Source organism: Nyctereutes procyonoides, unplaced genomic scaffold (genome assembly GCF_905146905.1).
Source record: "Nyctereutes procyonoides isolate TBG_1078 unplaced genomic scaffold, NYPRO_anot_genome, whole genome shotgun sequence".
NCBI lineage: Eukaryota > Metazoa > Chordata > Mammalia > Carnivora > Canidae > Nyctereutes > Nyctereutes procyonoides.
The window spans coordinates 19,327,761-19,341,550 of record NW_026575121.1 but is presented as its reverse complement, the minus strand read 5'-3'; the positions used below and the strand labels follow the sequence as shown (position 1 = coordinate 19,341,550).

At 40.4% G+C, this 13,790-nt stretch overlaps 1 pseudogene; it reads left to right on the top strand.

Moving 5' to 3' along the window:
- The first annotated feature begins 670 nt into the window (after window positions 1-670).
- Window positions 671-1,676, top strand: LOC129516440 (nuclear transcription factor Y subunit alpha-like; annotated as a pseudogene).
- Window positions 1,677-13,790: the final 12,114 nt, after the last annotated feature.

Below are 13,790 nucleotides of genomic sequence, written 5' to 3'. Positions count from 1 at the left end.
ACCTGGGAAGTAATTTCAAGGGTCTCAATGAGAAGCCCACATTAGACAAATAGAGCAGCAGAGAAGTAAAATGAAAGAAGCAAAACTTGAAAGAGAATACAGCAATAATTCAGCTCACCTTCTTTATATATTTATGTTACTGTCAAATTGTATTCCTCCACTTTTTGCAAGACATTTATCCTGTTTCCCATACATTCCCAACATTTTTGGTTAAAATCTTTTTTTACATTAAAGATCACGCTCAAATACCACTCTTAGTACTCTATTCTCTGATTTTCACACAGGGGTGTTAGTCTGCAAATATTCCCAGAACTTTCTACTTCTCTTTTATCTCATAGTTTGTCTTTTCATTGGAGTTTCCTGTGCTTTTCTCACTTTTCCTACTGTGCTATAGATGGTTTTATGAATAATCCTTGCCTAAATATCTTTGTATCTCCATCAGAAAGTAATATAGTCCAGTGTGCATATGAATACACCTATGATATGTATTGAATGAAGAAGAAACTGCTAGATTTGAGCTGAGCCTCTCCAGCTATGCAGAGAAGCTGGTGGCCCTGGCCCAGAGCCTGTAAGTGCCTCTGGGCATTCCAGTCCAGAGCCTGCTGAGGCCAGTCCCATGCAGGGATGTCACCACTGGATCAGGCATGTTGGGGGTATTGACCCTTTTAGAATGGTAGTGCCAAGTGGAGATGCGTTCCCTTGTCCCTCACCTGAAGGTCCAGATAAGTTTCCAGGTACAGAATGGTCTTGCCTGCCTCAAATTCCCCTGTACTCTGCAGTGTACTTCACAGTCTTCTAGGACCTCTAGAGTGAAGTTCCTTGTGAATGGGATTCTAACTTGGTTGGACCATGGGGCAGAGTGAAGCAAATAGCAATATATTTTGACAAAGCAGATTGTCAGATTCAACAGCAGGTCCAGGGCATCCATTAGTGGTACAGGCCAGTGTTAATCACTAGCCTGTTAATCACATCAACTGGCCACCCTGTCATGGCCCCAGCTGTCCTTTGTGGACTGGGTCACATCATCACGCAAAAAGCTGTATCTGGGAAACAGAATCTGTAGCAGATTTTGTTGGATCTGTGGAGATAGATCCAGCTCTGAGGAAGAAAAAGAGGAGAAATGTTGCAGGTGCAGGGCCAACAGCACCCCACTCAGCAGATTATCATTCAGCAGCCGCAGGCAGCTTGCAGTGCCAGCCAGAAACAAACACGGCTGCAGATCACTGTCCAGGAGCAGCAAGTAGCACAGACTGTTGAAGGGCGGACCATCTTCTATCAGCCAGTTGATGCAGATGGCATCACTCTCTAGCAAGGCATGACCACCATCTCAGCAGCCAGTTTGGCAGAAGTACGGACTGTTCAGACAGAGGCCAATACCAACAAACCAGCAGTGGGCAAGGGCCTGCCATTATAACTCTACCAATGGCAGGCTATGTGATCAATTCAGGAGGGACAGTAATTAATGATGGTACCTGGAGGTGGCTCTGTGCCTTATCCAAGGTATCCTTCTACCTGGGATGGAGATGGTTGAAGAAGAGCCTCTTTATGTGAATGCCAAACAGCACCAGCATCTTTGTAAGAGGAGGCAAGCCTGGGCTAAACTAAAGGTGAAAGGGACATTCCAAAGGAAAAGAAGGAAGTACCTGCATGAGACATGCCATAGCACAGCAGTGTAGTGAAAAGGGGCAGGACGATTATTCTCTCCAAAGGAAAAGCACTGTTGCCCAGGTGTAGGAACTATACCAAATAAAAAAAAAAAAAAAAAAAAAAAAAAAACAAAAGCAATGGTACAGATCATCCAACTGTTCTCACTTGGCCAGGCCATGTGATGCACATGATCAAGGTTGTATTCCTTGCCACTGTTTCCCACTGTTTTAGAATATTAATCAACTCTTTCGAAGGGATACTCACAATCTCATTCTGCCCTTTCGTACAGAGACCACTTAGTTTTTATTAAGAGTCTTGGTGTTGTAATTGCAGCAACGTCTGGCAAATTGAAATGGCAAGCTTTTGTCTCACCCTTTCAGTCCAGACCTATTTCAGGCTGTGGATAACATTGACATTTCACAGATTAGGATGAATCAAGGGACCCGTGCCAGCCCAGCAGTACTACATGAGCACTTATGTTGACTGGGGAAGCAGGCCACCCAACTCAGCAGTAGAGAACCTTCTCAATCTAAACTATAATCATGGAAGCCATAGCCCACTCATTCCCACAGGAATTGGGTTAAACAGCATCTGTCCTTCTGGTTGGGTAGCCCATTCTGACTAACTGAATGGACATATTGCATTCATGGATGGCTTCCAGACACAGAAACTCAATATTACTTGGAAATAATAAATTCTCTGAGGTTTAAATGCATGCATACATTACATATGTATATGCGCACATACATACATATATTGTTTAGCTTAAAATAATGATTCTCAAAGAGTGCTTTGAGAAACAATAGTTCAGAGTGTGTTAAGAATTGTTAATGTCTGTGATGCCTGGGTGTGTCTGCCTTTGGTTTAGGGCATGATCCTGGAGTCATGAGATTGAGTCCCACATCAGGCTCTCTGCATGGAGCCTGCTTCTCCTCCCTCTTCCTATGTCTCTGCATCTCTCTCTGTGTCTCTCATGAATAAATACATAAAACCTTTAAAAAAAAAAGAATTGTTAATGTCTGGCAGAAGGGGTCCTGTGATCATTATGGTAATTTAAATATTGAAAACTAAAGATATTTCTATACTGCTAGACTTATCAGACCCTTCAGTGTTTTTAAGTTTAGTGAAGATCTAAGGAGGTAGAGTGTGCAGCACTTACCAACATTATTTTATGTAAAATAAATTTATTTGTTTCCAACATGTAATGGAACCAACTTTTCTGTGAAATACACTTTAAAGAATATCGAGGAGGAGGGGCAAGACGGCGGAAGAATAGGGTCCCCAAATCACCTGTCCCCAACAAATTACCTAGATAACCTTCAAATCATCCTGAAAATCTACGAATTCGTCCTGAGATGTAAAGAGAGACCAGCTGGAATGCTACAGTGAGAAGAGTTCGCGCTTCTATCCAGGCAGGAAGACGGGGAAAAAGAAATAAAGGAACAAAAGGCCTCCGAGGGGGAGGGGCCCCGCGAGGAGCCGGGCTGAGGCCGGGGCGAGTGTCCCCAGGACAGGAGAGCCCCGTCCCGGAGGAGCAGGAGCTGCACCAACCTTCCCGGGGGAAAGGGGCCCGCAGGGAGGTGGAGCAGGACCCAGGAGAGCGGGGATGCCCTCGGGCTCCCGGGGACACTAACAGACACCTGCGCCCCGGGGGAGAGCCCCACACCCCGGCCGAGCTCCCTAAGGGCTGCAGCGCGCACGGCGGGGCCGGAGCAGCTCGGAGGGGCTCGGGTGGCGGCTCCGCGGAGGGGGCTGCGGGGCGGGAGCGCGAATCCCACAGCGCAGGCCCCGGAGCACAGGGCGCCGGGACACAGCCCAGGATCCGGCCTCCCCCGGGACAGGCAGAGGCCGGGAGGGCCCAGGACAGCGAGGACGCTCCTGCCCCGAGCTGAGCAGATCAGCGGCCCCGCCCCGGAGCCTCCAGGCCCTGCGGACGGAGAACCGAGAGCCCCGAGCCCCGTAGTTCCTGCGGAGGCTGAATCCAGGCTTCCAGAGTTGCCATAGCAACATGCGGCTGTTCCTCCTGGGGCCCCACGGGGTAAACAACCCCCGCTGAGCCCTGCAGCAGGCAGGGGCAGAGCAGCTCCCCCAAGTGCTAACACCTGAGAATCAGCACAGCAGGCCCCTCCCCCAGAAGACCAGCTGGACGGACCAGTTCCAGGGGAAGTCAAGGGACTTAAAGTCTACAGATTCAGAAGATGCTCCCCCGTGTTTTTTTTTTTTCTTTTCTTTTTCATTTCTGATTGCTTCCCCCACCCCCCCTTTTTTTCACCTTTCTTTCTTTTTCTTTCTCTTTTTCTTCTCTTTTTTCCTTTTTTTCTTCTTTTTCTTTTTTCTTTTTCTCTTTTCTTTCCTTCTCTCTCTTTCTCTCCTTTTCCCAATACAACTTGTTTTTGGCCACTCTGCACTAAGCAAAATGACTAGAAGGAAAACCTCACCTCAAAAGAAAGAATCAAACAGCCCTCTCTCCCACAGAGTTACAAAATCTGGATTACAATGCAATGTCAGAAAGCCAATTCAGAAGCACTATTCTACAGCTACTGGTGGCTCTAGAAAAAAGCATTAAGGCCTCACGAGACTTCATGACTGCAGAATTTAGATCCAATCAGGCAGACATTAAAAATCAATTGAATGAGATGCAATCCAAACTAGAAGTCCTAACGATGAGGGTTAACGAGGTGGAAGACCGAGTGAGTGACATAGAAGACAAGTTAATGGCAAAGAGGGAAACTGAGGAAAAAAGAGACAGACAATTAAAGGACCATGAAGACAGATTAAGGGAAATAAATGACAGCCTAAGGAAGAAAAACCTACGTTTAATTGGGGTTCCCGAGGGCGCCGAAAGGGCCAGAGGGCCAGAATATGTATTTGAACAAATCCTAGCTGAAAACTTTCCCAATCTGGGAAGGGAAACAGGCGTTCAGATCCAGGAAATAGAGAGATCCCCCCCTAAAATCAATAAAAACCGTTCAACACCTCGACATCTAATAGTGAAGCTTGCAAATTCCAAAGATAAAGAGAAGATCCTTAAAGCAGCAAGAGACAAGAAATTCCTGACTTTCATGGGGAGGAATATTAGGGTAACAGCAGACCTCTCCACAGAGACGTGGCAGGCCAGAAAGGCTGCATATATTCAGGGTCCTAAATGAGAAGAACATGCAACCAAGAATACTTTATCCAGCAAGGCTCTCATTCAAAATGGAAGGAGAGATAAAGAGCTTCCAAGACAGGCAGGAACTGAAAGAATATGTGACCTCCAAACCAGCTCTGCAAGAAATTTTAAGGGGGACTCTTAAAATTCCCCTTTAAGAAGAAGTTCAGTGGAACAATCCACAAAAACAAGGACTAAATAGATATCATGATGACACTAAACTCATATCTGTCAATAGTAACTCTGAAGGTGAACGGGCTTAATGACCCCATCAAAAGGCGCAGGGTTTCAGACTGGATAAAAAAGCAGGACCCATCTATTTGCTGTCTACAAGAGACTCATTTTAGACAGAAGGACACCTACAACCTGAAAATAAAAGGTTGGAGAACCATTTACCATTCAAATGGTCCTCAAAAGAAAGCAGGGGTAGCCATCCTTATATCAGATAAACTAAAATTTACCCCGAAGACTGTAGTGAGAGACGAAGAGGGACACTATATCATACTTAAAGGATCTATCCAGCAAGAGGACTTAACAATCCTCAATATATATGTCCCGAATGTGGGAGCTGCCAAATACTTAAACGAATTATTAACCAAAGTGAAGAAATACTTAGATAATAATACACTTATACTCGGTGACTTCAATCTAGCTCTTTCTACCCTCGATAGGTCTTCTAAGCACAACATCTCCAAAGAAACAAGAGCTTTAAATGATACACTGGACCAGATAGATTTCACAGATATCTACAGAACTTTACATCCAAACGCAACTGAATACACATTCTTCTCAAGTGCACATGGAACTTTCTCCAGAATAGAGCACATACTGGGTCACAAATCGGGTCTGAACCGATACCAAAAGATTGGGATCGTCCCCTGCATATTCTCAGACCATAACTCCTTGAAATTAGAACTCAATCACAAGAAGAAGTTTGGAAGGACCTCAAACACGTGGAGGTTAAGGACCATCCTGCTAAAAGATAAAAGGGTCAACCAGGAAATTAAGGAAGAATTAAAAAGATTCATGGAAACTAATGAGAATGAAGATACAACCGTTCACAATCTTTGGGATGCAGCAAAAGCAGTCCTGAGGGGAAATACATCGCAATACAAGCATCCATTCAAAAACTGGAAATAACTCAAATACAAAAGCTAACCTTACACATAAAGGAGCTAGAGAAAAAACAGGAAATGGACCCGATGCCCAGCAGAAGAAGAGAGTTAATTAAAATTCGAGTAGAACTCAACGAAATTGAGACCAGAAGAACTGTGGAACAGATCAATAGAACCAGGAGTTGGTTCTTTGAAAGAATTAATAAGATAGATAAATCATTATCCAATCTTATTAAAAAGAAGAGAGAAGACTCAAATTAATAAAGTCATGAATGAGAAAGGAGAGATCACTACCAACACCAAGGAAATACAAACGATTTTAAAAACATATTATGAACAGCTCTACGCCAATAAATTAGGCAATCTAGAAGAAATGGACGCATTCCTGGAAAGCCACAAACTACCAAAACTGGAACAGGAAGAAATAGAAAACCTGAACAGGCCAATAACCAGGGAGGAAATTGAAGAAGTCATCAAAAACCTCCCAAGACACAAGAGTCCAGGGCCAGATGGCTTCCCAGGGGAATTCTATCAAACGTTTAAAGAAGAAATCATACCTATTCTACTAAAGCTGTTTGGAAAGATAGAAAGAGATGGAGTACTTCCAAATTCATTCTATGAGGCCAGCATCACCTTAATTCCAAAACCAGACAAAGACCCCACCAAAAAGGAGAATTACAGACCAATATCCCTGATGAACATGGATGCAAAAATTCTCAACAAGATACTAGCCAATAGGATCCAACAACACATTAAGAAAATTATTCACCATGACCAAGTAGGATTTATCCCCGGGACACAAGGCTGGTTCAACACTCGTAAAACAATCAATGTGATTCATCATATCAGCAAGAGAAAAACCAAGAACCATATGATCCTCTCATTAGATGCAGAGAAAGCATTTGACAAAATACAGCATCCATTCCTGATCAAAACTCTTCAGAGTGTAGGGATAGAGGGAACTTTCCTCGACATCTTAAAAGCCATCTACGAAAAGCCCACAGCAAATATCATTCTCAGTGGGGAAGCACTGGGAGCCTTTCCCCTAAGATCAGGAACCAGACAGGGATGTCCACTCTCACCACTGCTATTCAACATAGTATTGGAAGTCCTAGCCTCAGCAATCAGACAACAAAAAGACATTAAAGGCATTCAAATTGGCAAAGAAGAAGTCAAACTCTCCCTCTTCGCCGATGACATGATACTCTACATAGAAAACCCAAAAGCCTCCACCCCAAGATTGCTAGAACTCATACAGCAATTTGGTAGCGTGGCAGGATACAAAATCAATGCCCAGAAATCAATGGCATTTCTATACACTAACAATGAGACTGACGAAAGAGAAATTAAGGAGTCAATCCCATTTACAATTGCACCCAAAAGCATAAGATACCTAGGAATAAACCTAACCAAAGAGGTAAAGGATCTATACCCTAAAAACTATAGAACACTTCTGAAAGAAATTGAGGAAGACACAAAGAGATGGAAAAATATTCCATGCTCATGGATTGGCAGAATTAATATTGTGAAAATGTCAATGTTACCCAGGGCAATTTACACGTTTAATGCAATCCCTATCAAAATACCATGGACTTTCTTCAGAGAGTTAGAACAAATTATTTTAAGATTTGTGTGGAATCAGAAAAGACCCCGAATAGCCAGGGGAATTTTAAAAAAGAAAACCATATCTGGGGGCATCACAATGCCAGATTTCAGGTTGTACTACAAAGCTGTGGTCATCAAGACAGTGTGGTACTGGCACAAAAACGGACACATAGATCAATGGAACAGAATAGAGAACCCAGAAGTGGACCCTGAACTTTATGGTCAACTAATATTCGATAAAGGAGGAAAGACTATCCACTGGAAGAAAGACAGTCTCTTCAATAAATGGTGCTGGGAAAATTGGACATCCACATGCAGAAGAATGAAACTAGACCACTCTCTTGCACCATACACAAAGATAAACTCAAAATGGATGAAAGATCTAAATGCGAGACAAGATTCCATCAAAATCCTAGAGGAGAACACAGGCAACACCCTTTTTGAACTTGGCCACAGTAACTTCTTGCAAGATACATCCACGAAAGCAAAAGAAACAAAAGCAAAAATGAACTATTGGGACTTCATCAAGATAAGAAGCTTTTGCACAGCAAAGGATACAGTCAACAAAACTCAAAGACAACCTACAGAATGGGAGAAGATATTTGCAAATGACATATCAGATAAAGGGCTAGTTTCCAAGATCTATAAAGAACTTATTAAACTCAACAGCAAAGAAACAAACAATACAATCATGAAATGGGCAAAAGACTTGAAGAGAAATCTCACAGAGGAAGACATAGACATGGCCAACACGCACATGAGAAAACGCTCTGCATTACTTGCCATCAGGGAAATACAAATCAAAACCACAATGAGATACCACCTCACACCAGTGAGAATGGGGCAAATTATCAAGGCAGGAAACAACAAATGTTGGAGAGGATGCGGAGAAAAGGGAACCCTCTTACACTGTTGGTGGGAATGTGAACTGGTGCAGCCACTCTGGAAAACTGTGTGGAGGTTCCTCAAAGAGTTAAAAATAGACCTGCCCTACGACCCAGCAATTGCACTGTTAGGGATTTACCCCGAAGATTCAGATGCAATGAAACGCCGGGACACCTGCACCCCGATGTTTCTAGCAGCCATGTCCACAATAGCCAAACTGTGGAAGGAGCCTCGGTGCCCATCGAAAGATGAATGGATAAAGAAGATGTGGTTTATGTATACAATGAATATTACTCAGCCATTAGAAACAACAAATACCCACCATTTGCTTCAACGTGGATGGAACTGGAGGGTATTATGCTGAGTGAAGTAAGTCAATCGGAGAAGGACAAACAGTGTATGTTCTCACTTATTTGGGGAATATGAATAATAGTGAAGGGGAATATAAGGGAAGGGAGAAGAAATGTGTGGGAGATATCAGAAAGGGACACAGAACATAAAGACTTCTAACTCTGGGAAATGAACTAGGGGTGGTGGAAGGGGAGGAGGGCGGGGGGTGGGGGTGAATGGGTGACGGGCACGGAGGGGGACACTTGACGGGATGAGCACTGGGTGTTATTCTGTATGTTGGTAAATTGAACACCAATAAAAATTAATTTATAAAAAAAAAAAAAAAAAAAAAAAAGAAACGACAAATACCCACCATTTGCTTCAACGTGGATGGAACTGGAGGGTATTATGCTGAGTGAAGTAAGTCAATTGGAGAAAGACAAACAGTGTATGTTCTCATTCATTTGGGGAATATGAATAATAGTGAAAGGGAATATAAGGGAAGGGAGAAGAAATGTGTGGGAAATATCAGAAAGGGACACAGAACATAAAGACTTCTAACTCTGGGAAACGAACTAGGGGTGGTGTAAGGGGAGGAGGGTGGGGGGTGGGGGTGAATGGGCGACGGGCACCGAGGGGGACACTTGACGGGATGAGCACTGGGTGTTATTCTGTATGTTGGTAAATTGAACACCAATAAAAATTAATTTATTAAAAAAAAGAATATCAACTTAAGACTTAATAATTTTTCTTATGAAATAAAAATATGAAACTACTTGCTCATATACACATGAAAAAGGTGACACTGTTAAAATATTGAAATATTTGATAAAAGTAAATATATGTGACTGTTGATCTGATTTCTCTATATAGTGATGTTTTCACTATATAAATAATATATACTTGTAATATTGTGGCTACTGGTTATTGTAGTTCCATATTTATATTTCTGAAATCATAACTTTCAATATTCTGACCATACACTCTTTTTTCCTATGTCTTCCAAACCCTTATAACTCCTAACTCTTTCTAACTCTTACTACTATGATCTCATTAAGAGTTCCTACTTATTTTCAATTCTCTCCCACTCAGATCATTTTTTCTTCACTTCTATCCATAATAACCCAAGAAAAAGGGAATATACTAAGGACTCTTTCACTGTGGATATTTGCAATGCTTAGTGTAGAGATAAATAAATAAACAAATAAATAAACTTTAAAAAGTTTAAGAAATAACAGGTATTGGCAAACCTGTGGAGGAAAGATAACACTTTTAAACTGCTGATGGGATTGTAAATTGGTTTAGCCTATGAAAACAGCATGGAGTTGACTCAAAAATTAAAAATTTAACTACCATATGATCCAGTGTCCCATTTTGTGATACATATCCAAAGGAGATGAAATCAGCATCTTGAAGAGATACATACACTCCCATGTTCACTGCAGCATTATTTACAAGAGCTAAGATATAGAAATGACCTAAATGTTATTGACAGATGAATAGAAAAAGAAAATGTGGTCTATGTATAGACCAATGAAATATTATTTAGCATTGAAAAAGAAGGAGATTTTGCTATATGCCAGATACTGGTACTTGCATGATACCACTTACAGGAGGTATAGAAAATAGTCATATATAGAGAATTAGAAAGTAGAATGGTGGCTACCATGTGCTGGGGGAGGGGATGGGAAGTTGCTCTTTAGTGGACATAAAATTTCAGTAATACAAGATGATTACAGTCTAGACATCTGCTTTAAAAATACATAAATAAAACAAACAATAGCAATAATATGATAAAAAAACTCTTACCTTATCTGTTAATTAGCAGGTGAAGAGAGAGAAAATGAAGTTTATTTCCAATTTCTAGGGTCGATGTCAAATGTTGGTAATGTTAGATGTGGTCCAGTGAACCCAAGTCTCATAAATCTTACCAATCCAGTAAAAAACTTCCTCTCCTAGAAAATAACCACAAAGGAGAAGTAGAAAGAAGGTAGGGTATTTATTTGCACTCTAACTTCCGCTTTCCAGTAGTGTGGGGAGAAAGCCTCTTCTCCTATGTGTAAATATAAATATGGTAAAATAGGCATTTCACTCGACATTTAGCATCATTAGAACCATATGCTTCAGGGTCATGCAAATTTCTATCCTTCTTAAGGTCAGTTACTATACAATATATTTTCCTAATTGGCACTTACAAGCATCTTACATGTTTTAATTTTTCTTTTTAAATATTCTTTCTTTGCTTCCACAACTGATCTTCTAATTCTCTTCCCCTTTTCTCCCCCTGATATATCCATGAAATTCCAGTCTTAATCCTCTTGCCTTTCATTCTTTTCTGCTGCCAGTGTCTACCAAAATTTTTCATTTTGTGAAATATATAGAAAATAGAATAAATATTTTCCTAGCCATTAAGTTAAGAAAATTGCTTAACCCTAAAGATAACAGGGTCAGCAGCTACAACAGCCTTAAGCCCAACTCATCCACCATGAAGGCTGAAATGGTCAATATCTTGGCACTTTTCTAACACATTCTTAGAACACTTGTGTGCAATGACAAACTAGTTGGTGGGTTTGCTTACATTTTATCATGGATTAATCTCATTGAAATATTCTATCATCTATATGCTATCAGCTTCCAAATCTATATCCTCAGACACAAACTCTCTTTTGAGTTCCAGGTCTATTCATATAACCAATATCAAATGTCCACCAGTAATCTCAAATTAAGCCATAACCAAAAAATTTCTCCCAAAACCTTTCTCACCTACTTTGACTAAACTGGGGTTTCTTAATCTCAACACCATTGACATTTTGTTCCAGAAAATTCTTTGTTGCTCGAGGCTATCCAGTGCAGTGAGTTTCTTAATCTCAACACCATTGACATTTTGTTCCAGAAAATTCTTTGTTGCTGGAGGCTATCCAGTGCATTGTAGAATGCAGAGGCCAGCATATCTGACTTCTACTCTAGATGCTAGTAGCATCTCCCCCCAGCTATAACAATCAACAAGATATTGCCAATGTTACCAGGTGGGGAGAGGGCAAAAATCGCTCCCAGTTGAGAACCACTTCATTAAAGGGACACTTGACGGGATGAGCACTGGGTGTTATTCTGTATGTTGGTAAATTGAACACCAATAAAAATTAATTTATAAAAAAAAAAAGTGTTCAAATCAGAAAAATAAAAGCCATTTTAGAGTTCTTTATTTATATTATGCCCATTATTTTAAGTGTGTAACAATTAATTTATTCAACAATTATTTTGGTCTTCACTGACACTAAATTGTTCAAGACTTTTGTCATCTCCAATTGGACCCTTTCAGTTGTCTCCCAATTGGTCATCATCAATCTTTTGAAATTTATAATAAATTAGTCTCAGCTACATCAAAATGGTATTTCTGAACCACAGAATTAAAAAGATACTAGTCAATTAAAAACCTTTCAATAGTTCCCAATCACAAAGAGGGTAAAGACCTAAACATGGCCTTTGTCTTAGGATATGTGAAAATCATATGATTACCCTCTCCACTCCCAGTTAATTACAGCATCCTGTGGAAAACCCTAAAACAATATACAGAAAAAGATAAATATTGAAAACAATAGTTTCAAATTTTTAAAAATTTGACTGAAATGAAAAAAAAGGAGTCTTCAGTAGTGTAGAGTGCTATACAGAGATTGAGAAAACTAAGTTTGAAAAGTATCCATTAAATTTATTAAATTATGTAATTTAACTGGATAGATGAGAGTAGAAGTGAGAATTTAGTTAAGGAATAAAAGTTGAGGAATGAACAGATTGTGAGGCAGCAAGAGGAGAAAATTATTTCAAGGTGTTTGGATATAAAAGAAGAATAAAGCTTTATATAATGCTGATTATAGAGTAACTGATGGGTGTTTTTGTGTTTATTTTGAGATTAGAAATACTTGAACAATTTTTGGGTCAAGAATAATTAACAGAAATGGGGTAGATAATGAAAAACTAGAATTGCAAGAGGATAATGAGTTGAAAGTTAGGGAAGGCAATCTTTCTTCCATTTTGGAAATGTTGAGTTGAGACATTTGTGATATATACGTTGGAAATGCCCAGGAAATATTTGGCAGGTGAATATATAGATATTCAACAGGGTGGAGAGGTCTGGGAAACATTATCATAAATACAGATATTAAAGATGTCTGTAAAAAAATAAAATAAAAAATAAAAGCTGTCTGTAGCCCTCATTTTCTATGGAAGAAAATGGATCTTCCTCCATATGGATCCTTCCTCCAATCTAAAGGTAATTTCTGCAATGAGGATTGAATTTCAGCCCTTTCTTGTTTTAACGAAATACTTGTTTGAATAGTGTTCATTTCTGATTATTGTAATCTGTTTTAATTTGTGTGTTTTTATTTCCTGGTCTGGATGTTGGAAAAAATAAATGGCAAATTAAATAATATGATTTAGTTATATGACCTGAGAAGTCCTTTCTATTTTCTTTCTTGACTATTCAAGCAGCCAGAACACTTTTTGAGGTAGATTTTTTTTTATGATAGTCATACACACAGAGAGAGAGAGAGAGAGAGAGAGAGAGAGAGGCAGAAACACAGGCAGAGGGAGAAGCAGGCTCCATGCACCGGGAGCCCGACGTGGGATTAGATCCCGGGTCTCCAGGATCGCGCCCTGGGCCAAAGGCAGGCGCCAAACCGTTGCACCACCCAGGGATCCCTTTGAGGTAGATTTTAATCAAAAGGTTGGAAAACATGGCTTAAGAAAGAGTCAAATGAAGTCTGAATATATATTCTAAGCCCACAGCAAAGAAAAAACTGACTTTTAAAAACTATGGTGTTAAAACTACTTTTGGGTCCAACATTGGTTTTGAATATTAGTAGCCAAAAAGCCTGAGGGACCAGAACATGGCTTTATCATGTGAAAGAATCTGTGGTAACATAAGGACAGTCTCCACAGCAAGACAGAGGATGAAACAGAATCATATTAAAATGCTAATGGTACTTAACTAAGGCTGTCCCAGTGCTGGGAAGTGGAAGTAGATGAGATAGAAACTGTAACATAGATGTAGGAATTCAGTA